The 23901-nt window shown below is 47.3% G+C and overlaps 2 pseudogenes; one reads left to right on the top strand and one right to left on the bottom strand.

The window, feature by feature from the left end:
- LOC143695872 (uncharacterized) overlaps positions 1 to 23901 on the top strand; it is a 198268-nt pseudogene that overhangs the window by 62949 nt on the left and 111418 nt on the right.
- LOC143695820 (uncharacterized) lies at positions 12468 to 15616 on the bottom strand (annotated as a pseudogene).

The raw sequence follows: 23901 nt of genomic DNA, 5'->3' as shown, positions 1-23901 counted from the left end.
ATGCCCTGGGTCACTGAGGCAGGTGAGGAGGAAATCAGTGTCTGTTGAATGCTTAAAATCACAGGGTTTTGGAAAAGCTTCAAAAGACAAGCCTCAGAGACAGTAGAACTAATTAGAGCTTTGCAGTAACCATAAGATTGGTCAGCAGAAAAGTTATATAAGAAGTAGAAAGTAGGAAGAAATAGAACAATGGTCTGTGCATTAACACTTATCTAGAATAACTCCCTAACCTGCAGAAAAGTGTATCTAGAAAGATATTAGGAAGTTCCAAGCTTAATAGTGGAGCTCTGTGCATTGTGTTTTAAGGCTTACAAGCAGGTATTGTATTTGAAATAAGGGAGCATTGTTTTAACCGTCAATGTGCTTATAGTGCTTGGATAGAACTACTGTCAGTATGGCTTTGCTTTCCATGATTGGTCAAAAACCTTTTAAAATAAATTTTAACATGAAGTTCTTTTTCTGCTACCTGTGATGTGAGCAACTGGCAACTTACCATTGTCATAACCAAGTAATGAGACAGATGCTGGGAAATAAAACAGCTCAGGACACGTTCCTAGCAGCCCTATCCTGTTTGTGATTTGTGCACAGCCCCGAGCTGGCAATGAGTGCCCCTTTCCCCTCTGTGCTGCTCCATCTCCCAGCCCAGCAGGGCCCCCGGCTGCAGCTCAGCCCTGGGGGGATCTCCTTGCCCTTGCCTGTGGCACGGAGGCAAATCCCATCCTGTCCTTGTCCTTCCTCCCCCAGAGCAGGAGCTGAGCATGGAGAGCAGGGAGGACAAATGCCCGCGGCAGAACCTGGTGGCAGAGGCCGTTTTGAGCGGCTCCACGGCGCAGGAAGCCAACGGGGAGGAAAAGCCCCAGAGATGCCACATGAGGAGGGGCTGCAAACGCAGATGGCGGGGATGTGAGGGGGAAAGAGCCAGCCTGGGCCGGGAAGGCGGCCGGAGATGGAGCCAGAGCTCAGAGCTGGTGCTCCATGAGCAGCTCCATGATGGGAAGAAGCCTCACACGTGCGTGGAGATTGGGAAGAGCTTCAGGTGGAACTGCGACCTGATTGTGCACCAGAGGATCCACCCTGGGGAACGGCCCTATGAGTGTGGGGAGTGTGGGAAGAGATTCAGACCAGCTCCCATCTCCTCCTGCACTATCGGATTCACACAGAGGAGAGGCCCTTCCAGTGCTTTGACTGTGGGAAGGGATTCAAGCACAACTCCACCCTCATCACCCACCAGTGCATCCACACAGGGGAGAGGCCCTACGAGTGTCCCCAGTGTGGGAAGAGCTTCTCCAGCAGCTCTAACTTGACCCAACACCAACGGAGGCACCGGTAAGGGAAGCCCTGGGAGTGCCCTGAGTGCGGGCAGAGCTTCGTGTGCTGCTCCAGCTCCATCCCCCACTGGAGGAGGCACTTTGGGCACAGCCCTGGTCACTCACATTCCCTGTGATCCATGTTGGGAACACACCTGGCTGCTTAGCCCTTTGGTTTGGCCTTAATTTTCCTCTGCTTCACCTTCATCCTTGAAAAACACCCCAAACTGGGTTAGATGAAGGAAATTGATCGAATATATCTGCAGTTCCATAATTTCTCAGTTGTTTTAGAGGAAATTTAGGATTTAGGGACACGTTCTGTGTGGAATGCTGCTGTTGCTAAGAGGCAGGAATTTGATCTCATCCTTCTTGTGTTGCTAAGAATTCCTCCCCTGACCCAAACCCCAACTCCACCCTTGGGATACCCTATAAAAACCCCACTGCCCTGCCTTTGCCCTGTCTTTGGGGGGTAAGAAATGGATTCCCAGAGGATCAGCCATTTTCCCACTGGATTCCCAAAATTTCAGCTTTCCTTCTCCTTCTCCTTCTCCTTCTCCTTCTCCTTCTCCTTCTCCTTCTCCTTCTCCTTCTCCTTCTCCTTCTCCTTCTCCTTCTCCTTCTCCTTCCCCTTCTCCTTCTTCTTCTTCTTTTCTTCTTCTTCTTCTTCGTCTTCTAAGGGAGGAGGTTTACATTTTCCATTTCAGTGGAGGCTCCTGAAATGGGGAGACACTCCCAAAGACGGAACATGTAAAATAGTTCCTGAAATATGTAAATGAGTTTATCGATATGCATGAGGGTCTATGAATATGCAACAGACTGATGGAATTAAAACCAGATTAATTAAGGGTGTCCCCGGAAATAACTCGGAGGTCTCAGTGGCCATAACAACCTTTGCTGGATGGTCCTTGTCTCCCATGACATCAGCCTGTTGCATATTCATAGACTTTTTGCATATCCATAAACTACTTTACAACTTCCAGGAGCAAAATTGGCTTCATCCTGTTTGGGGGTCCCACCCCCCTTCCAGATCAATTTAGGGTGTCCCATCCCCTTCTCAGCTCAGTTTGGGGGTCCAGGCCCCTCCTGCTCCGTTTTGGGGTCCCGACCCCGTTTTGGATTAATTTGGGGCCCCCAGCCCATCCTCAGGGTCACCTTCCCCCGGTCCCCAAATTCCGCTCCTGGCAACTGATGAGTCATCAGCGAGACACGCTCTGATTGGCTGGAAATTACCCCGCGCAGTCTCTGATTATTGAACGCAGTGAGAGGCCTTGACTGTGCCTGGCAACTGATGAGTCAGAGTCGGGCCGGGCGCGGATTCGCTGAAAATCGCTGAGCGGGGCCGGTGCTCTGAGTTTCTGCCCAGCAACTGGATTGTCATCAGTGCTGCGCGTTCTGATTGGTCGGGATCTGTTATGGCGTGGGGACGGGAGGAACTGGGCTTACTTGGGGTTTATTTGGGTTTATTTAGGGTTTGTTTGGGGTTTATTTATGGTTATTTATGGACTATTTGGGGTTTATCTTGGGTTTTACTCGGTTTATTTCTATTTATTTGGGGTTCTTTGGAATCATTTGGGCTTATTTGGGTTAATTTGGGCTTATTTGGAATTATTTGGGGTTCTTGGGGTTTATGTTGGTGTATAGGTTTTTTTTTTTTAGGTGTACTTGAAATCATTTGGGGGTTTTTATGTTTAATTTGAGGGGCTTTTTTGTTTTTTGGGGTTATTTGGATTTGTTTGGGGTTATTTGGCAGACTTTTAGGTATTGTTTGGGTATTTTTAGGGTTATTTGGGGTTTATTTCGAGTGTTTCGGGGTTATTTGGGTTATTGGGGGTCTTGTGGCTTCAAAAAATCAGGGAATGTTTCTCCTTCAAAAAACGGGAATTTTTCCTTAATAATCTGAGAGGTTTTCCCCAGAAAACCGGGAATGTTCTCTTAAAAATCCCGGACTTTTCCCAGCCAATAGCGGACGCCCCGCCCCAAACCATCCAATCACCTCCCCTCAGGAACAGCGGCCTCCCCGTGCCCAATCCAACCAATCACCGCACACCTCCCGTCAGATACGCCCGCCTCTGATGTGCCGAACCAACCAATCACCGCAGGTCTCCCCTCAGCAATGCCCGCCTCTCTCGAGCTGAACTAACCAATCACCGCGCACCTCTCCTCAGCAAAGCCCGCCTCTCCCGCCCCTCTCCTGTCAATCACCACGCCCTCTACGAAAACAACCAATCACCGGGCGTCTTTCCATTGCAACTCCTGCCCTCCCCGCGCCGCTCCAGCCAATCAGAGCCGAGCCTGAAGCGGCGCCCCCTGACCCCGGGGCCGGGCATGGAGCGGGCGCCCCCCTTCCACCTCCTCCGCCCCCCGGGACCCCCTCGGGGACCCCCAGGAGCCGCCCCGGGCTCGGGCGGGTCCTGCGGGAGGCGCTGGAGAGAGCAGGGGAGGCGCTGGGAGAGGACGGGGGGCTCCGGGAGCTGCTGAGGAGGCGCAGGAACAGGTGAGGGGTCCTGGAGTGGTCGTAAGGGGAATTTGGGGAGGGGTCTTGAGGACGTTTGGGGGGATTTGGGGAGGGTCTGGGGGGAGCTTGAGGGGGTTTTAGCGGGGTCTGGAGGTGCTGGGGGGGCTTTGGGGGGGAATTTGGGGAGGGTTCTTCGGGGGGTGTCACGATCCGTCCTAACAGACGGGTTTCGTGATGGTTCATGGATTTGATCTCAGGGTGCAAAAAGAACCAACACGGTACAAGGGGGTTTGCAATGATAATCGAAACAAATGCACCTTTATTGAATGACCACTGCAAAATGTGAGAGAGGGATTAAGGGAGAGAAAAAGATAGAGGAAGAGAGAGACAAAAGAGAGAGAGAGAGAAAGAGGGGGATAGAGCTACCAAACGTAGAGATGAAGTCCTTTGGTCCAGTCCAGTTGAGGATCCGCCTGTTACGTCGGGGAGATCTCGAAGTCTCTGGCTAACTCAGAGGTTTTTATTATGATAACTCTATTGGAAATTGCCGGGGAGGGGGGAAACAGATACAATAAGGAATAGATGTAACAGGTAGTCCATGTTCTCAGCAGTAAACGAGAGCCATTGTCTTCTTGGTCCAGCGGTCACAACCTGCAGGCAAACATCTCGCTTTGGTCAGCTTGCCTCCCCCACACACCTGCCCCGGGCTGGGGCTTTCAGTGCCAGTCCTTGGAAGGAGCAGAGGGGCCTTTTCACATGGGGGTTTCATGTCTCACTCCTTGATGGAGAGGCTCCTTACATCTCAGTCTGTCTGTCACGGTGGTTGTAAAACAGGTGAGGGTCTTCTGTGGGGGGACCACCCAGAACTCAGGAGAATCCAGCCAGGCCGAGAGGTGGGACAGCTCCCAAGGCTGTTGTTGCAAAAAGGGCACGGTGCTTCCTTCTTCTTCTCATTGGGCTCAGTGTAGCATACAGCAAACAACACCTGTGAAAACAGTAATCTAGCATTGTGCTCTCAGGTCTCGAAGCCTTTGGCTTGTGTAACTTTCTCCTACAAAGCCCGAGATTTTCAGTGGTCCCCAATGACGATCGTGAGGCAGATGAGGGATATTTCAGACAGACTCTCACATGACCCCGTGACTCACAATTGTCTTGAAGGGATCGTCATCAGCAGGGCTCTGGAGTGTCGCTGATAGGTCTTCATGACTCGCTGTATGTTGGTAATAGAACCCGGAAAAATAGGGACAGCATGACAGAGAGAGAGAGAGAAAGGAGGAAAAGAAAGGATAGGAAGAAGAGGGAAAAAAAAAGAGAGACAATAAACAAACATAATTAATATTGATCACAACAGTATCAATTTTATAACTATTTTCAAATGGTGAATTAATTAAAATAGTATTATTTTTATAACCATTCTCAAATGGTCAAAACAAATCACAAATATCAAAAGCAAAAGCAATAAACAAATCATAATATAAGCACTAACTTTAAAATGATTTTCTAAACCAATTCACTAAAAATCAAAAGTAATTCCCACAAAATCATAAATGGAAATTAGGATTATTCCAAAACACATATGCTTCATTCATAATTGCCTTGTGTCAAAGTCTTGGGGATGTTCACAGTGCACAGGACATCAGCCAAGTTGTGTGCATGAACTATAGACGTCAATCTTGTCAGCTGTTTCATGCTCCAATTCATAACGAATGGGACTGCTGATAAAATAAAACCAAACAGATTTGGTATCAAAAGGATAACAATGGGATGACACAGACTGCTCAGGACACCCATGGCAGTAGGAGACCACCTAACAGAGTATCCCACCCCCTATGCTCGGCATCTTTCTCCACCCTTTCCATGACACGGGGTATCTGTCTCACATTGTGATGAACAGTCACCAGGGCTTTCTGTGCGTTTTTCTCAATCTTCTCAAGGATTTCAACTAAGTCTCGATGGAGCAGCAGTTGTCTTACCAAAGTGAGATCCATCCCAACAGGAGTAGGCATCAGTTTGTGAATCAGTGTAGTTGGATTGCAATGGGTAGTGAGAGGTGAACTGGAGCTTCATAAGAGAAATCACATCCTGTAATCTTGGTAAAGTTACAAGCACAAACATTTGAATAATTTTTAGTATCTACTACAACATTCTCTACAAATACAAAATCACAAGCAGTTCTGAAGCATGCACATCTATTGCCTATATATATAAGGACTGTTTCAGAAGTCTCATTAGGATGAATTTCAAAATGACAGATATTTTTCTCTGTGTCTGAAAAAATGTCTTGAGCCATGATTGCATTGCTTTCACAGATGAACCCTTGTTCTCGGACAATACAAGATTCTAAATTAACATTTTGCCATTTCTCACCAATTTGATGGGCCCATTCCCAATGCTCATAAGGATAGAGAACAGCTCCATCATGATTCAGCCCTAATGCAATCATAGGAAATATCAAATGCACTGAGGCATTACGTATGGTTAACACAACAGCCATGGCTGTGTTTGTAATGGGATTGTAAGTAAAATTCACCAGGTTCCACCAGGATTGGAATTCTCTTTCAAAATCAGTGGCACTGTCCCTAATTATTTTCCAAATTTCAGTAGGAAAAGTGCCTTCTTCACCTTCTCTTATCATTGAGGCAGCAACTGACTGCATCCACAATTGTGCCTGGATACAGCTGAGAGCCAAAGAAATGTTGTTTTGTGTAGCACCGAGTGCATCAATTACCAATTTGTGGTCGTTTACATTTACCTTTTCCCAATTTGTCAAAATGTTTGATAGCAGCCACTGGTGTGTTCCTAAAGCCAATGACTGCAGTAGTTGTTGTAACTTGGTCAAATCTCTAGTTGTAGCAGCCAATTTTATTCATTAATACTTCTGAATCAATACTCTTTAGAATTCCCAATCCTGTTCCCACAACACCGGTTATGTCTCTTAGCGTCCGTCTTTTAAAAGAGTTCCGCTTTTGCAACCAGGTCATCCAACCCTCAAAGGAAGTTTGCAAAAAAGGTGAACAGGCCGGCTGAATTTCTGAGACATTACTTTGCATCAGCAATTTGACTTGTTTAAGAAACCATGCTGGATTGAACAGCATTTGTTGTTGTCCTGTTTTCCTAATTATATCTGGTCCATTTTCAAAAATTCTTGGGCTAAGCATAACCAGTGGTTGGGCTGGAGTGGTGGTGGTGTAAATTGTAACAAGTTCGGCTATAGCATTTACTATAAACTTAAAATGTAGGCCCTACAGGGCTACACTTTTTGGACCAAAGACAAACCACTTCTATGGTTTGTGCTAATGTAAAATTGCGCCAACAATCCTGTAAGCTTGGGTGCGTACAAACCTTTTCATGCTTATTTGTTTGATCTGTCAAAACACCGATTGAGGTTGCGTTTCTATGGGTAGTTCTGTTAATCATTCGGATCCTATACTAATTTTTTTCCCCACTATCCCTTGAAGCTGCCAGGTTTTTTGGTTTTCCCATTCCTGCCTAGTGTATATCTGATTTTCATGCATAATGAAAGTTGATAGGTTTAAATCCCTCACGTTTCCTGTGGATCTGGAAAAATGAACAAAAGCCTGGGACCAAGGCCATTCAGTATCAAGTTGACTAAGGGTGCTCTCAGTCCTTTCTACCCACTGGGGTGTGACTACTGTACTCAGTGTGGACTTTGTTATAGCATTTATCTTAAGTTTGTAAACTAGGCCTTTTAAACTTTATGGATTTGTCAAGTTATTTTGCCAACAGCGTGTCACATAAGTTGGTTTGGCTAAAGTAAAATTATGCCAGCAGTCAGTAGATTCATTTCTACAATCCTTTGTAATTGCATTGTTGGTTCTGGGGCCTAAAGTGTAGTTACCAATGTACTCCTGCCAGCAGCACAGAGTGAGGGGAATTTGTTTGGTACACTCCCACTTTGTCGTAGGACACAGTTCTGTTGTAGGGATGTGCAAATAGTTTTTTCCATCTGGTGCTAAAAAATTTCCAGCACCTGCAATGGAGGTGGCTTTCTCATAGAGAGATCCTTCCACTTTTCTGCACGCTACCACAATCGACTCACCAATTGTTCCAGTTAGGGCTCTAGTCCAGTCCTTCTGATCCCATCCCCACTCACTTGGGCGATATATCTCAGAGTCATGCAGCACTATAGGCTCTAGGTTCAGGTGGTGACACTGAGGACATGATCCTAGAACATTAGTGTGATGGATGGTAGCTTCAGACCACGACCACTCAGCAGGATTCTGTCCACGGAATTGTGGTAGGATGCAGAAAAGTATCACCAGTGTTATCATGGTTCAGATGATCCTCATGTCCCTCAGGGTTCTTCTGTAAAAGTAAACACAACAGAATCCTGCCACTAAGGGACAGAAAAAGTTAGAAGGATGGAATTATCCAGTGTGTATTTATCTGATGCTCTCTCCCTAGAGCATCAGAGGCTACCCATGCATGTTTATTCAGAGGGGTTTTTAGCACTAGTGGTAGTTCCCCTACAGTAGGGAGGTCCACCAGAACAGGTTGTCCAGGGTAATGTGCTGGAATCTTGAAATCATCTGGTCTCCCTAGAGAGGCAATTATGGTTGGAGCTCTGGGGCAAAAACCAGTGATTTTGGGACACCCATTTACCCCCCCATTTGTCATTCACACTTTTCACAGCTTCCCATAACCGAACATCCCAATTTCCCTCCTCTGGTTTCAAAAGTCATTCCAAAAGACCATTGGTCCTTTCCACGATCCCGTTAGCCTGAGGGTAGTAAGGGGTATGAAAAGTCCATTTAATTCCTTCATTTTTTGCCTAATCCTGTACAATTCTAGCAGTGAAGTGGGACCCATAATCAGATTGAATTTCCTGTGGTTTTGGGAAAATTCCAAACCATCCCTGCAATGCTTTTACAGTATTATCTCCTGTAGCTCTTTTAAAAGCATTGGCCTGGACCATCCCAGATACAATTTCTACTCCTACTAGCACAAAGTGTTTAACTCCTGACTTCTTAAAGTCTGCCATGCGTCCCATAAGCCTTTACCCTTTCTGAAATGCAGAGGGTCATCTTCCAAAGGATGTCTCTCCAGTCTCCAGTCTGCGATTGCTCACAGGTTGATACGCATGTTTTACACCTTTCCTTGGTGACAGGCCAACGCTGGGCCAGAGCTTCCTTGTACAAATCTTTCACACCTGTGTGCTGTCTTTTTACATGCAGCTATTCTAATAGTTTGTGGGAACTCAGCACATCGCTCCCGATGTCCAGAGATGCCAGGAGAACCCTTGGGGGGTCTCGGAAATCCTGGAATGTTGCCAAGAGTGCTTGGTGGCTTGATTTTGATCCATCCACAGAAGTGACAGCAGTTTGAGGACATGAGAATCACTTTAGAGTGAAGGGTGTAAAAGGGACACATTTATAGGGTGAAATATAAACTTTAAGGTTTTTGGTACAGGGAGGTTATGGAGACAAGATGGGGGGATCAGGGCGTGTCTCGTCCTTCTTCTTTCTTCTTCTTGTCTTCCATCTCCTGTGGTGATGTTGGCACTTGGGGATTGGTTTATGGTGAAGGTGTACTTGCCAATATGGGTGAAAAGTATTGGAAAATAAAAGTAAATATCATGTACGTAGATTTTAGTATAAAAAAACATGACCGCCCCATGGGTGGTCAGAGTGCCCTTGGCTGCCTTGCAGATCAGACCTCTGTTGGGCAGACAGAAAATTTTGTAGATAAGAAACAATAAACAATCTGAAGATCGAAAAGCTGAAGAGTCCAGACTCGTCCTTTGAAGTGCGTGCCACCCAAGAACCACCCTACCCGTGTCGGGGCAGAGACAGAGAGCCGGACCCGACAATAGTTGATCCCAGTCCTCTGTAATTTGTTCTTTTTCAGGGGACTTAGTCTTGCTAAATCATCAGCTTTATTGTTCCACTCTCCTGCTGGATTTCCATCTGTCTGGTGAAAGGCTGCCCACCCCAACAAAGTTCCCTTGGCTTGTGATGTTGAAAATTTCTTGCCACTTTTCCTTTTGCCATACTGGAATTCTGTTAACTTCCCAATCATTTTGCTGCCAAAAAGGAAGCCACTCAATACATCCTTTATACACAGCATAGGAGTCCATGTAGATGCAGACAGGAGAGGTATTCTGTACCTCATGTTGGAAAGCACTCCAAACAGCTCTCAGCTCCCCAACCTGGGCACTGCCTTCTCCCTCGGTAATGATTCGTTCACCAGAGGAAATGTGGAGGGCTGCTGCCCTGTATCTCCACACCTTCCCCTCCTGTTTAGCAGAGGCATCAGGGAACCAAGAATTTGCTGATTGTTTGGTGGAGAAAGGAGGGGATGTTTTAATTACAGAGGCAGGTTTGTCATGGCTGCTGCCCAAGTTCTCAGTTTCTTGTAGCGCTAAATTTTTTACAGCTCCTTCTGTTATTGAGAAAATGTTACAGTAATGTTCAATCTGAGCATACCAGTTTGCAACTGAGGCCCTTTGGGCCACCCTGTCGGTGGGGGTGGGGTGGGGGGTCCCAGTAGTGACTGTCTTAATAACTTTGAAAGGGCCTCTCAAGACAACTGGTTGTTGTTGTGCAATTTTTCCCACTTCTATGAGAGCTAAGCTAACCACAAACAATCCTTTTTCCCAGGTAGTGTATCTTTTCTCAGCATCTTTGAAACCACAGGAATAGAAACCAACAGGCCTCCTCGGTGTTGCCACCACTTGGGGCGTGGCGTCCCGGGTCAAGGATGGCTCGGTGGCAGCACCTTTGCCACACAGACCAAGTACACGCACTCACCAGTGTGGTGGATGGTGAAATGGTAACTATTTCTAACTGGTTTTTAATAAACAATGCTAACTTCTTTGAAATATAAGGTCCAAGATCAATAATAGGGCCTAATAAGGTAGAACCAAGGACAATCAGTCATGGGGGCTGACTGAACCATGACTTAGGATATCTTTGCAGGACTTCCTCAGTTTTTTGGCTGATAGTTGTTAACACAGTTGACGATTTGAAATCACACATTTACCACAGCACCGAACTATCCTCCCAGAGTCTGCGACAGCTGACCTTAAAAGAAGAGTGATGTTGAGAACTCATGTCTGGATTCACGTTTCTCCAAAACTCCCTTTGAACCTTTTGACGCAGAAAAACTCTGGGCTGATTGGCGATCATTCCATTCAAGTAGAGCCAGAACCTGGCCAGAGTTCGAACTCTACTTGATGGATACCACTTAAAACAAGACTTTCAAAAACATTTATGTGAACCATGACTGATAACATTTTTGTTGAGCTTTTTTCCCCCAGTCCATCTCTGCGCCGGCCTCTCCTTTAGTTTGGTCACTGAGTTTTTCACGACCCCGGTATGGTCTGCCATTGGGCTGCTTGATGATTCGTCACAGCCTTTAGGAAGCGGGGTATACGGGCCATGGGGGCGTCTGAGGATTCAGTCCTGCAAAACAAGCTTTACAAATTTCATTAGTTTTTGCCCTGAAGGTCCAGTTTTATCGACTTAAGCGGGCACCATTTAATTTTACTGTTTTTCTTGACGGCTGTGTACCCTCGCCCTGTGAGTACCAGCCTCCAACCCGTTTCCCATTCTCCTAACTAATTTTTAATCATGACTTGTGGGCCTTCCTCTAGTGCCCGGGTGGCCCAGTGCCTCTGGGCAGGACTTTTTGTTTTGTCTCCCCTAGGGAACTGATTTAAAGCCAGCAGGGCAGTTGCTAGGATGCGCGCTTGATCTTTTGGCCAGATGGAATTGGTAAAACCCTCTGTCAGGCTTCAACCTCGCCCCTTTGTCTTAGCATTGGGCCGCTCCCTCCCTCTAGGCTTGCCCTGCCTCCTGCTGGGGGAGGCCAGTGCCTTGTAATGAGACTTCCAACCCATGCTTCAAGCAGCGTCAGCTCCCCCTCCGTGTCTTTTCCTTCCTTTTTGCCTGCGCGTGTCTGCGCTGTCCTGCAGACCTTCTCCGTCTCTGCCGATCACGCCCGTGTCCGCATCCCCCCCTTCTGGCGCCCACCACCCCGTGGCGCATAAGGCAGAGGCCCCGCCCAGGCTCCCTCGGACTCTGAGTCAATGGCAGCGCCCCGCGCCTCCGAGTCAATGGCAGCGCCCCGCGCCTCTAAGTTAACACCTGCACCTCGCGCTTCCTCTAGCAGCCCGTCCCAAATGACCACTTTTTCCCCGCAGCCAGCGTGCCTGAGCTTGGGAGCTGCGAAGAGCGTCCCCGCGGCTGTAAATCCCCACACTCGGCAGACTCACGATCACCCGCAGTCTGTGCGGCCGCCCCCACACCCTGCCGGGGCCCCGCCTGCAAACAGTCCTGTGTGGTTTTCCACATTTCCTGCTCCTGCTGAACTTTTCGCAGAGCCTGTGTGACTCTGCCCCATAATTTAAGATTTCACCCCGAGCCTGAGGACAAAGCCTCCTCTGCTAGGGCCCCGGTACAACTATCCCACACTTTGAGGTGGAAAATATCCACCAGCTGCCCAATAACCCCAATCCGCAGGAGCCTCAACACTACAAGGATAAAATCTCCTGGCTCGCAGTCTATGCCCCACTGCCTATGAATTTTAAAAATGACCTTTGGGAGGTACTCCATTTTCTCCTTCGCAGGTCCTCGGCGCCAGACTTCCTCCTTTGCCGGTCCTAAGCGCGAGACTTTCCCCTCTCGCCGGTCCTCTGGGAGCGTCCTCCCTGCCGGGGACAGTCCTGCTGCTCCGGCTGCCGTTCACTCGCCCAGGCGGTTCCTGCTTCCCGGATTGTCCCGGGTTTTGGCACCACTTGTTGCCGACACTTGGGGCGTGGGGTCCTGGGTCAAGAACGGCTTGGTGGCAGCACCTTTGCCACACGGACCAAGTACACGCACACACCAATGTGGTGGACGGTAAAATGGCCTTGATTAACAGTTGAACCAGGTCATTTATAACAGGGGTTAACGGTAAAAGGTAACAGTAAAAGGGGAGGGGTTCTGCCTGACCGTAACATCGCAATATCTTAACCTCCCACACATCGGACCCTCAGGACCCTGCTGCCAAATGTGTACTGACAGCCCTGGGGAGCCAAATCCCCATTCCACCTGAAAGGGATCTGTGGGATGGACAGGGTCCAGTGCTTGGTGAGCTGTTGCTTCAAAAAACAGCAATTGCAATGCTTCCTCCTGAGAAGGAGTCCCATCCCATTTCACCCCATTTGCTCAGCAAGTCATGAAGGGGCCTGGCAATTATTGAAAGATCTGGAATGTGTTTTCTCCAGAACACGAATAATCCTAGAGCTTGCTGGAGATCTTTCCTGGATTCAGGCATTTTGATCTGATCTAAAGAGGTTAGGATATCAGGTGGAATACATGTCATACCTCCTTTCCAGCAAATTCCCAAAAACTTCACTTCCTGAGAAGACTTCTGAATTTTCTCTGGGAGCATCTGCAAATCAAGACTTTCTAAGTGAGAGATTATTTTCTGCTGATGTTTCCCTACTACCTCTATTTCACACCCCCCCCCCCCCAGAATGTCATCAATGTATTGATAAACAGCTACAGGATCAGGTTTGGGTGTTTTTTCTAATTCCTGGGCTAAAGTAGGGTGGGCCAAAGTGGGGGAGTGTTTGTAGCCTTGGGGAAGCCTAGTGAAAGTGTATTGCTGTCCTTCCCATGTGAAGGAAAAACGGTCCATATCTTCTGGCTGTATGGGTATCATAAAAAACATGTCTTTGACATCTATAGGTCCCATGACTGAGTGAGCTTTTTCTTGAATTGATGTCATTAATTCAGCCAAATTTCGGAGCGCTGCTGTAAGAGGGTCTGTGTTGGCATTAAGCCTGCAGAAGTCTACTGTCAGCCTCCACTTCTCATTGGGTTTCCAAACTGGCCACACTGGCAAGTTGAAAAGAGAATGGGTATTGACTATCACTCCTTGGTCTCACAAGTCCTGTATAACTGGTTTGATGCCCTCTTTGGCACCAGAATGTAGAGGGTATTGTTTTACATGAGTAATTTTGCTAGACAGTGAGGAGGATGCAGCTTGGAGCAGTCTAATGTTAAGACGTGGCATGCCAAATGACCACAGGAATCCCTCAGAATCTTCCCACTGCCTCCCAGCAATAACATCCATCCCTAATAAATTGTTTGGAATATCCCCCATTTTGACAACTAATTGATTCTCCTCTCCATGGAGTGTGAGTTTTACTAAGGCCACATTCATAGATTCTGTAGTTCCTAGGGCATTTAAAGCACAACATGGTTTCTTTGTTGGAACAATTCTACACTTCTGGGCGTCTTTTTTGTTAGTGCAGAGATTTGTGCCCCAGTGTCAATCAGAAAGGTTACAAGTGCCTGTTTGAGGCCTGTGATAGCTGTGATCAATATATCTCCTGATTTATGTTTAGTGAGCATTCTCAGACACATCCATGCTCCAGCCCTTTGCTCACCTATAAGGGATGGAGAGCCTAGTTTCTCTGGTTCTGTGTTTGCTTTGGCTCACATCCTAAATTCTGAGGGAGAGGCTGGGAGAGGGTTTCTTTTGGCTCACTGGCTGGATTCTGAGAAGGGAGGGGTGCACTGGGTTGAACTGATAAATTCGGTTTCTGATAGTGCCAATTAGTTATTATTTTCTGTAATTTATCAAGGGGCAAACCATCCATCACCTCTCTGGGGACCCCCCTTTTAACTTCCAACAACCACCAATGGTGGTGGTTAGAGATCTGTTTTCCCTTCCCTAAATTTTCACCGTGAGGAGCCCCGATAAACCAAACACCGTTTGTTTTTTCTGATTTCTCCTCCAGGGTTTTTACAGGTCCATATCATCTACTGTAATTAATCAAATCTACTGCAACCTCACTCCATGTCCAAACTTTATGGCTACTGGCAGGTGAATCAGATTGAGAAGCTGGGGGCTGTGAGGGGATGGAGTATGGAGTGAAACCAGGATCAGTAGATCCAGTTTGGTCAGTGGGGTTACCAAGGAATCTATCTAGTCTCTCTACGGGACCCAAGGCCATTATGGTTTTCTGTAAAATAATTGCTGTAGGTTTAGGAAGCCCTCAAATTAAAGGAGTCATAATTTCAGGCTTTACAGGTAATTGCATTGGTGACTGAAAACCAGGAATCAACCTTTTTCATGAATCATTTGCAGGCAGGTGGCTTTGTGGGCGCCTTCCAAAAGCTGGTCGGGGGTACTGACTATAGCTAAAGGGTCTCCCCTTTCCAAAGGATTAATTCCCCTGGCCCAGAAAGGCACACATTGTGTTAGGGACCACGTGTCACACTTATCTCCTGTTGTTAGGAAAACTCCATGTCCCCAGTACCCACTGGCCACCTGTTCAGTTAATTTAATTTGATCTTCACCAGTGAGGGACACTTGGAAGACGTATTCTATCTCCGATTCTTGTGGGAGGCACCCAAATTCTTTCTTCAGCTCAGCCAATTTGGTAGTGCTGAATGGTATTTGTTTAGTTGTGATATGTGGTTCAAAATCTTCATCATTAATATAATTATATTCTGTTTTAACCAAGGATCTCAAATGAGGGCAGCAGTTTTCTCCACAGTTTTTTTGCTGCCTCTAGTTCCTTATGGGGATAAATCTGTTTAATGTGAGGAGTTTCTTTTCCTCTGCCTGTGTTGAGGAATCAGCATTCAGTGAATTCTTAACATGTTCCTCTCTAAGGGCAGCTTGTAACAGATGGATCTCATTCTTTTCTTCATTTAATTTTTTTTCCAAATTTCAACTAGGCTTTGAAGGGAGTCCATTTTAGTTTTTTCTTCACTTCTTCACTTTAAGAGAGTTTTTATAGCTGCTGTGAGACAAGCTCCCAAAACTGAGCAGAGAATAGTTTTATTTTTGCCCAGTTTAAATTTTATTTCATGTTGTAAGGAACGTACTCCATCAATAACATTTTCCAAATTAAATCAGTTACTTTGTGCCCATTCTTTTCCTCCGGGAGAAGGTTTGGCATTGTGTTTGGCTCGTAGAGCATAAAATTCAGCTTCAACTTTTGCGCTGAGGTTTTCCGTCATTTTGTGAAGGGACTAAAACCATGACAGGGAGGTGTAGACTTAAGGTACACAACCACACAGCCTCTGCTGTGTTTCCCTTCCTTCCCTGGGTGGGTGAAGAGACTAAGTGTGCCTGGGAGATTCTACTCAGTTACTTCAAGTAGTCCCTTCACTTCCCAGACAGTCCAGATTCACACATACACAAAAACAGTTTCCCTTTTTGCACTAAGAGATCTTTTGTGAAATTCTGAAGGCAGAGCCCTCAATTGAGTATGGGGGTGCTTTTCACCTAGGCATGTGCAGTTTGTGGGAAATTTGAGTCACTCCCTTTCCTTTTTAGACAACCGCTCACCCCTTTCAGGGTATCGGGCTCGGTGCGGCTGGAGAGAAACATCCTTCCCCTGTTACAGACTACACACAACCCTGCAAACCCCTCTGTCTGTCAGAATCCTGTCCATGACGCCAATTTAATGTCACGATCCACTCATACAAGTGGGGTTGTGATGGTTCATTAACTGATCTCAGAGTGCAAAAACAACAGAGAGGGGATTTCAGTCTTGATCAAAACAAATGCACCTTTTATTGAGTGCCCACAGCAGAAGCAATAGAAGGATTAGAAAGGAGATAAAGGATAGAGGGAGAGAGAAAAAGACAGGGGTGGGAATAGCTACCAACGGAGAGACAAAATCCTCGTGGTCCAGCCAATAGATCCATCTTGTCACGTTGGGGCGAATCTCAAATTCTTTGCATAACTCAGGGGTCTTTTATAGTCATCCACCAAGGGGAGAACAGATAAAAGACAATGGAGAATAAGTCTATTGAAAATGAGTACAGAAAGTCCATGATCCAAAACAGGACAAATCAATCTCAGCGGTGAGCAAGACCCATTGTTTTCAGGATTGGTGTCTATGAGAAACCAGTCTTGGTGCAGCAAACACACCTGCAGGCAACACTTGGCAAACATCCCACTTCAGTCAGGCCCACGCCCCTGTGTTAGAATTTTAAGGGTCTCAGTCTCAGTCCTTGGGAGGAGGCTTCTCTTACAGTGCTTGTGAGGCAGATGAGGGATCTTCTATGGGGGGATCACCAGAGTTACCCCAGAAAGTTCATCTGGCCAAGAGGTGGGGAAATTCATGGGCCATTGTGATGAACAGGGATGGTGAAGCAGGTGTAAGTGTACAGAGCAAGCCGCTCCCTGTCAGCCCCTGCTCGAAGCAGTTGCAACGTGGGGGCACAGCAAGCACAGCTGCAAACAATCACTTGGCGAGCATCCACCCCAACCAGGCCAGAACTCCAGCCAGGGTCTTCAGGGTCTTCCTCTCTGTCCTTGTGATGGTCGTGAGGCAAATGAGGGAAACTTCAGACCATCTCTTACAGCAGTTTACTTTATCTCTTCCTCAACAATCCCCCCCTCTGGGAGATATCTTCTGTTATTGGGCCCTTGAGTGTCACTGCATGACTGATGAAAAATTCATCATCCCATTGTGAGATGCTCCGGCCAGAGGGAGGAGCCCAGCACTCCTACCTGGATATAATTTGACATTTGGAAGAAGAGAGACAGCCTTTTCCCACTGGATTCCCAGAGGAGCAGCTTTCTTTTCCACTGCATTCCCAGGAGAAGTCCAGGCCCATCTACGCCACCACTGGACCTTGAGAGGAAAACTCCACCCTTCTACAGGATCACTGCTTCAACAGAACCCCACCTGTCACTCCAGGAGCACTGCAGCCTCCATTTAATTGGACTGCTACCACCATCCTGACCTTTGGGAAAGACATTCTGTGCTGTCCTTGTGAGCTAGCAAGGCCTCCTGAAGATAAGGAGAAGCCCCATATCTCTCCTGAAGGAAAACCAAGGTCATTACCATGGAGACCAGAGGAAGGAGAGAAAGTTGGGAGATATGGACTCTGGCTGGCTCCCAGAGTGTCGTGGCTCCCTGGTCGCCTACGAGGCACTTTGTTTCTCTTTTATGGCCAATGGGCATTGTATATGTGTTAGATGGGTGTAAATATCTGGAAGAACTATAAAAGCTACGTTGGTTTAATAAATTTCTCTCTTGCACCCATTTGATGGAGTCATGTACTTTTATACTGTGTCATACCCTATAATGACACTGACCCACAGGGTGTCAGGTCATATTCTGACTCTGCCAGTGGGGTTTTTTGTTTGTACTATTGCATTTGTATTTTTAGTTTTCCTAGCAAAGAACTGGTATTCTTATTCCCATATCTTTTCTTGAGAGCTTTTTAATTTCAAAATTATAATAATTCAGAGGGAGGGAGATTACATTTTCCATTTCACAGGAAGCTCCTGCCTTCCTTAGCAGACATCTGTCTTTTCAAACCACGATGGAATGTCATCCATCTAATGTAGTATGATGGCATCTGGGAAGGTCCTTTGGGTGGGAGATAGGACATTGGCCATGTACCACTGGCATAGAGGGTGAATTTTTCTCACTTTGTGGGGGGACTTGCCAGTGGTACCGCTTCAGATGTGCCTGTTCAGGGAGGGGATGGAAAAAGCGAATCTGGGAGCATCTCGAGGATAGAGAGGAATATTTAAAAAGTGGCCTTTGATATCTATGACCACCAGTCTCCAATAATGGGGAAGCATGAAGGGAGAGAGAAGGCCAGACTGCAATGACTTCGTTAATTTTACAAAGATCATGGAGGAGTGTCCACCTGTCCTTGCCAGGTTTTTTGAGAACAAAGACAGGGGAGTTCCAAGGGCTGTTGGAAGGTACAATGTGGCCCTTGGAGAGCTGCTCCTCCACAAGAAGCTCGAGGGTATGTAATTTCTCTGTTGAGAGGGGCCACTGATCCACCCACGGTGGGGTGTCAGTCTTCCAGGTGATGGTGGGGTGGTGCACTCTGCAGTGGCCCCAAATAGAAATCCCGGGACAGAGGTGGAATATCAAGTCAAGCTCCCCACTGGGACAACAGGTCCCTGGCCCACAGGGTGGTGGGTGCCCTGACTACAAATGGCCTGATGGTGGCAGTTTGGCCCTCCAGTCCCTCTGTTGTGATAATATGCTCGCTCCTCATGGACATGGCAGCTCCTCCAATCACTGAGGTGACTCCAGTGACAGGAGTCAGCTCCTGGTTCAGGGGCCATTGAGGTTGTGTAATGATAGTAACGTTGGCCCCTGTGTCCACCATCCCTTGTAGGTGGATGTCATTACCTTTATTCAACTGACTGCACTTTATAAGGGGCTTGTCTTGGCCCATGATTTCAACCCAGAATGCCATTGGGTGCTCTGGGATATTGTCTATGCTTAATGGCAATAAAAAGGCTTGGGCGATCACAGTCTCTCTGTGCAGGAAGTGTGGTGGTTTTGTGCAGCAGAAAGTGACTGTGATTTCGTCACTTGGCCCAACAGTTTGTACTTCCACTATAATATGTATTTCATTTGGTCCATGAATACATTACCTATTACCAGCACATCCCTCAGGCCCTCTAGGGGTCCATATTTTCTGGTGGGAATACGATAGAAAGCAGAGTCATCAAATTGTATAGACAAAGCACTCACCAGTTGGTGTCATGTCCTGACCTGAACTTGCTGGAAAGCCTTGGTCACTCTGGTCTGTTGTTCGGAGTATGAAGAGCTCCGCGGGAATTTCCCATGTATTGGACCTCCAGAATAGTGGGGAGGGTACAGTGAAACAGCTTTCCATTTGCTGTCTTCACACGGGGCCACCCTGCAGTCTGTTGGAAGCTTTTTGGCTGATAATGCTGCTGGTGGTGGTGAGGTTACTGGTGATAACAAAACTGAGAACAGTTGTTAGAATGTCTGTTGCAATCCATACAGTGTGATGAATGGCACCTCTTTGGTGGCTGCTGGTCTTTAGGCATTTTGTATTCTGCACAGTCCTTCAAAAAAAGGCCCAGTTCCTCACAATTAAAACATTTTGCAGTGTCTTGGGATGTTAAAAAGGCCCTCTCCCTTAGAGATTGCCCTTGCCACGGTGTGTTCAGTGGAAGATAATTTGGTGCAGGACTCGTCCATCTGGTTGATTGTAGGTTCTGGGTCTTAATATTGTTTTGCACTCATTGTTTGCCTTTGCCAAGGCCATTTTATTTAGCACTTCCTTCTTGGCCTCTGGGCTTTCTATTTGTCACTCAAGTGCAACTTTAAGTCTGTCTACAAATTTCATGAAAATTTCACTTGCCCTTGTTTAATGGTAGTGAAGCTCTGTGTATGTAGGGTGTCGTCGAGAGTGAGGAGCAGGGATGTCTTTGCAGCAGTGGTGATGCCACTGAGTGCAGCTTCTTGTAAATCCTTTGCTTGGTCTTGTGGCTTCTGGAAGTCACCTTCTCTTGCCATTTGTTCAAGGGTTAAATTTGGTTTGGTGGCATCTTTTGAATATGTGTCCGCCAGTGATTTGAGATGCCTTTTTTACTGCCTCTCCCACAGCATGTACTCGACCGGGGTGTGAGACTCTGTCCAAAGTTTCTCCCATCTGCCTCACAATCGTCATTGGGGACCACTGAAGAAAAGACCCTTGTCTGAAGTTTCTGGCCCTGTTGGAGAAAGTTACGTGCCAATGGCTCCGAGACCTGAGCACAGTGCTAAGCTATTGTTCACAGGTGTTGTTTGCTGTATGCTGCACTGAGCCCAATGAAAGAAGAAGGGGGCATCTTGCCTTTTTGCAGCAATAGCCTTGGAAGCTGTCCCACCTCTCAGCCTGGCTTGACTTCTTCTGAGTCTTGAGTGGTCCCCCACAGAAGACCCTCACCTGTTTTACAACCACCATGACAGACAGACTGAGATGTAAGGAGCCTCTCCATCAAGGAGTGAGACATGAAACCCCCATGTGAAAAGGCCCCTCTGCTCCTTCCAAGGACTGGCACTGAAACCCCCAGCCCGGGGCAGGTGTGTGGGGGAGGCAAGCTGACCAAAGCGAGATGTTTGCCTGCAGGTTGTGACCGCTGGACCAAGAAGACAATGGCTCTCGTTTACTGCTGAGAACATGGACTACCTGTTACATCTATTCTTTATTGTATCTGTTTCCCCCCCTCCCTCACAATTTTCAATAGAGTTATCATAATAAAAACCTCTGAGTTAGTGAGAGATTTCAAGATCTCCCCAGACGTGACCTGGTGAACTCCATTGGCTGGCCATCAAAGGACTTGGCTGTTCTATGTTTGGTAGCTATATACCTTCCTTTCTCTTCCTCCTTCTTTTCCTTATTTTTCCCTTTTTTCCCCAAATCCTCCCCAATGCATTTGGTTATTCAATAAAGGTGCATTTGTTTTGATTATCACTGCAAACCCCCCTGTACCGTGTCGGTTTTTTGCACCCTGAGATCAAATCCATGAACAATCACGAAACCCGTTCGTAAGGATGGATTGTGACACAGGGAGAGTAGGCAATTCATGATATTTTTATTTTCATGCACGACCAAGACACGGTCAGAGAAGGTGGCTTCCAGAAATTTTTTTAAGAAATGCAACCCCCAACCATATTCCTTAGCCACTTTGCAGAGCTCCTTCAATTCCCCATAGGGGATCGGCTCCCAGGAATTGATTGCAGTCACCCTTCTGCTGTGTTTACATATAATCTGCAAGCCCACAATCTTTTTGGTGAGCTCTGAGCCCTCCCAGTGGCTTCCCTCTGCAGCTTGGCCCAGTGATCCTCAGACTCAGGACCGGAATCCAAGTCTGGGAATCCCTATTTTCATCCTCCGAGGAGGATGGAGGGCACTTGATGACTGCATGGAGCCTCTTGGGGCAGCCAGAATCTGCCTGTTTGTGGGCAGCTGTGGAAGCCAATATGGGCTCCTTCTGGTCGCTGTCATCACCACTTCTGGCTCCAGTGTTGTGGGAATGGTAATGGGAGGGACCATCAGGAGGAGTCAAGAGAGGAAGGGGTAGGGTTGGTGTGCACAATGGGGAGGGGATTCCCGATAGAGAGGGGAAGTCCCAACATGGACACACTTCCTGACACAGAAGGGAGGGGCAGGGCGCGATTACAGGAATAGAGAAAGTGGGAGGAGGGGCAGAGGTGTCGTTTTTGGCAGAACAGGGAGGTGACAAAATGGCCATTGCCTTTGTGGGGTCAGCACCATTTTGTGGAGAAAGGGCAGAAAAACTTGGAGAGGGAGAAGACAAGATGGCGGGGCTGGCCACATTCCTGGTACCATCTAGGAGAACAACTGGGGGTAGTAGAACTGGGTATGTGGGCATTGGTAAGAGGGTTAGGAGAGAGCCCAAGGCAGCATGGCCAGTGCTGCCCTGGAGAGGGGACAGAGGACACTGGGAGATGTCAGGGTGATGGTAGCAACCCTGTGCCTGCTGCAGGATCCATCTCCCGATCCTGCCTGAGGCAGGGAAGAGAGTTTAGGGATGTGAGGGGAGGAACGGGGAGAAGGGGTGTTAAACTGGGGTCCCGAATGTTTCCCAACATTTTCTACAGAGTTAGCAATAAGGCCAAAGGATAAAATTTCCCCACTGAAAGATCCCCTTTAATTCAAAGAATGTAGAACCTTTTTCCTATATGGTCCCAGAACTCATTAGAATGGATTCCCTCATAACATCAGGAAAATACTTGAACAACCAATGAAGAAAACATTTTAAATCTCCCTTTAAAAAATGAAAATTTTCTCCAACAAGGATTCCTCTAACTTGGGTATAAACTTCCCTCTGTGGGTGGATCAGTTTGGCTCCCATCCCCACACTTCCTCCCAACATCCAAGAGGAAAAGAAGGCAAAGGAAAGACAAAAAAGGGTGACCCCCAAATATAGTACTCACATGACAGTGGGTCAACAAAACCTCTCCAGGTTGTCCGTCAGCTTCAACCAATCTTCTCGCCTCAAGAACGTTGCCGGTCGCCTGTGCGATTCCCCCAATAAAACTTAGGAGTCTCCTCTGGGAATTGGCTGCTCCGAACATGGCTTAACTTCAGTAGCCAAAAAGCTACTGAAGACGCCTCCAGGAATGCTCCGAACAGGTCCCTGTTCAGGCTGCCAGCTGTCACAAGCCACAAACCCGTTGGTGGTGGAGAGAGAGGCAGCGGAGCCGTGACCTTCCAGAAGTGTCTCCAGTAATGAAGCCGCTCGGTGGCACACACACACACACACACACACACAATCACTGCAGCACACAATTGTAGAATCACCAACGACAAAGAAATGGGAAGGGTCTTTGTATGGAGGTCAGAGAAGGAGGTTTATTCCAGCCATGCACAAAGGGGTCCAGAGACAAAGACAAAAAGAACAGTGGAGGGTCTGGGTTTAAATACAGGGGAAAAGACGGGGGCTGAGCAGAGCATTGGGGCCAATGGGCTGAGGGCTCAGGGCAGTACAGAGGGGAAATGAGGGGTGGCAACCAATAGGGTAAAGAGGGTGGGACACTGAGGCAATATGGGGCCAATGGATAAGCAGGGAAGGGAGAACATTCAAGGACATAAATATAAGGAAAAAGGGAGGGAGAGGCCAACAGTACAACCAGGGAGGTAGAACTGGGTACATTTGCATATACAACAAAGCATCCTGGAAGAGGGTCTGCTCAATTGCCCTGAACAGGGGAGATTTCTCCAACTTGGGGTCTGTCCAAAGGCCTATAATGGCCTTTGTTCTGTAGGCCCACTGGCCTCCACAGACGCTCAGTGGAAAAAGGGGTTAGAAGCTTTGCTTGTGAAATTTGTGGGACATGCAAACCAGAATATTGCAGCCCTCATGATTGACCACCTGGCCGGAGAAGGAAGCCACTCAGACCCTGTTGGGCAAACCCACATTCCTAGTGAGGCCCTTGAGGGTATTACTGAAGCTGTGCATAGCACATTTTTAAAGGTTCCTGATGCTGTGAGCCCCCCAAAAAGTATTTACTTATGTAAAGCAAGGACTGGTGGAGCCTTATATGCAATTCAATGGCTGCTTGAAACAAGCTCTTAAAAGACAAATTGAGAATGACATTGCCAGACAGGTGTTGCTTTCAAAATTAGCTGCTGAAAATGCTAATGAGAATTGTAAAAAACTTCTGAATTCCTTGTCTAAGGAGGAGCCCATCCTGCTGTAAATGATAGAGGCATGTAACCACCTGTGTGCCTTCAGCATAGGGCAACCGTTACTAATGAACCTTACTGTGGGGGCTGCTATAGCAAATGCCTTTGTGTGGAAGGGGCCAACAGCGGGCCTGTTAGCTAAAGGAGTGAGAAGAAAGGTAAGAAGCAAGAAGTT

The sequence above is a fragment of the Agelaius phoeniceus genome, chromosome 27, assembly GCF_051311805.1.
Source record: "Agelaius phoeniceus isolate bAgePho1 chromosome 27, bAgePho1.hap1, whole genome shotgun sequence".
Taxonomy (NCBI): Eukaryota; Metazoa; Chordata; class Aves; order Passeriformes; family Icteridae; genus Agelaius; species Agelaius phoeniceus.
The sequence above is the reverse complement of the archived record's forward strand: the minus strand, read 5'-3'. Positions and strand labels throughout refer to the sequence as shown.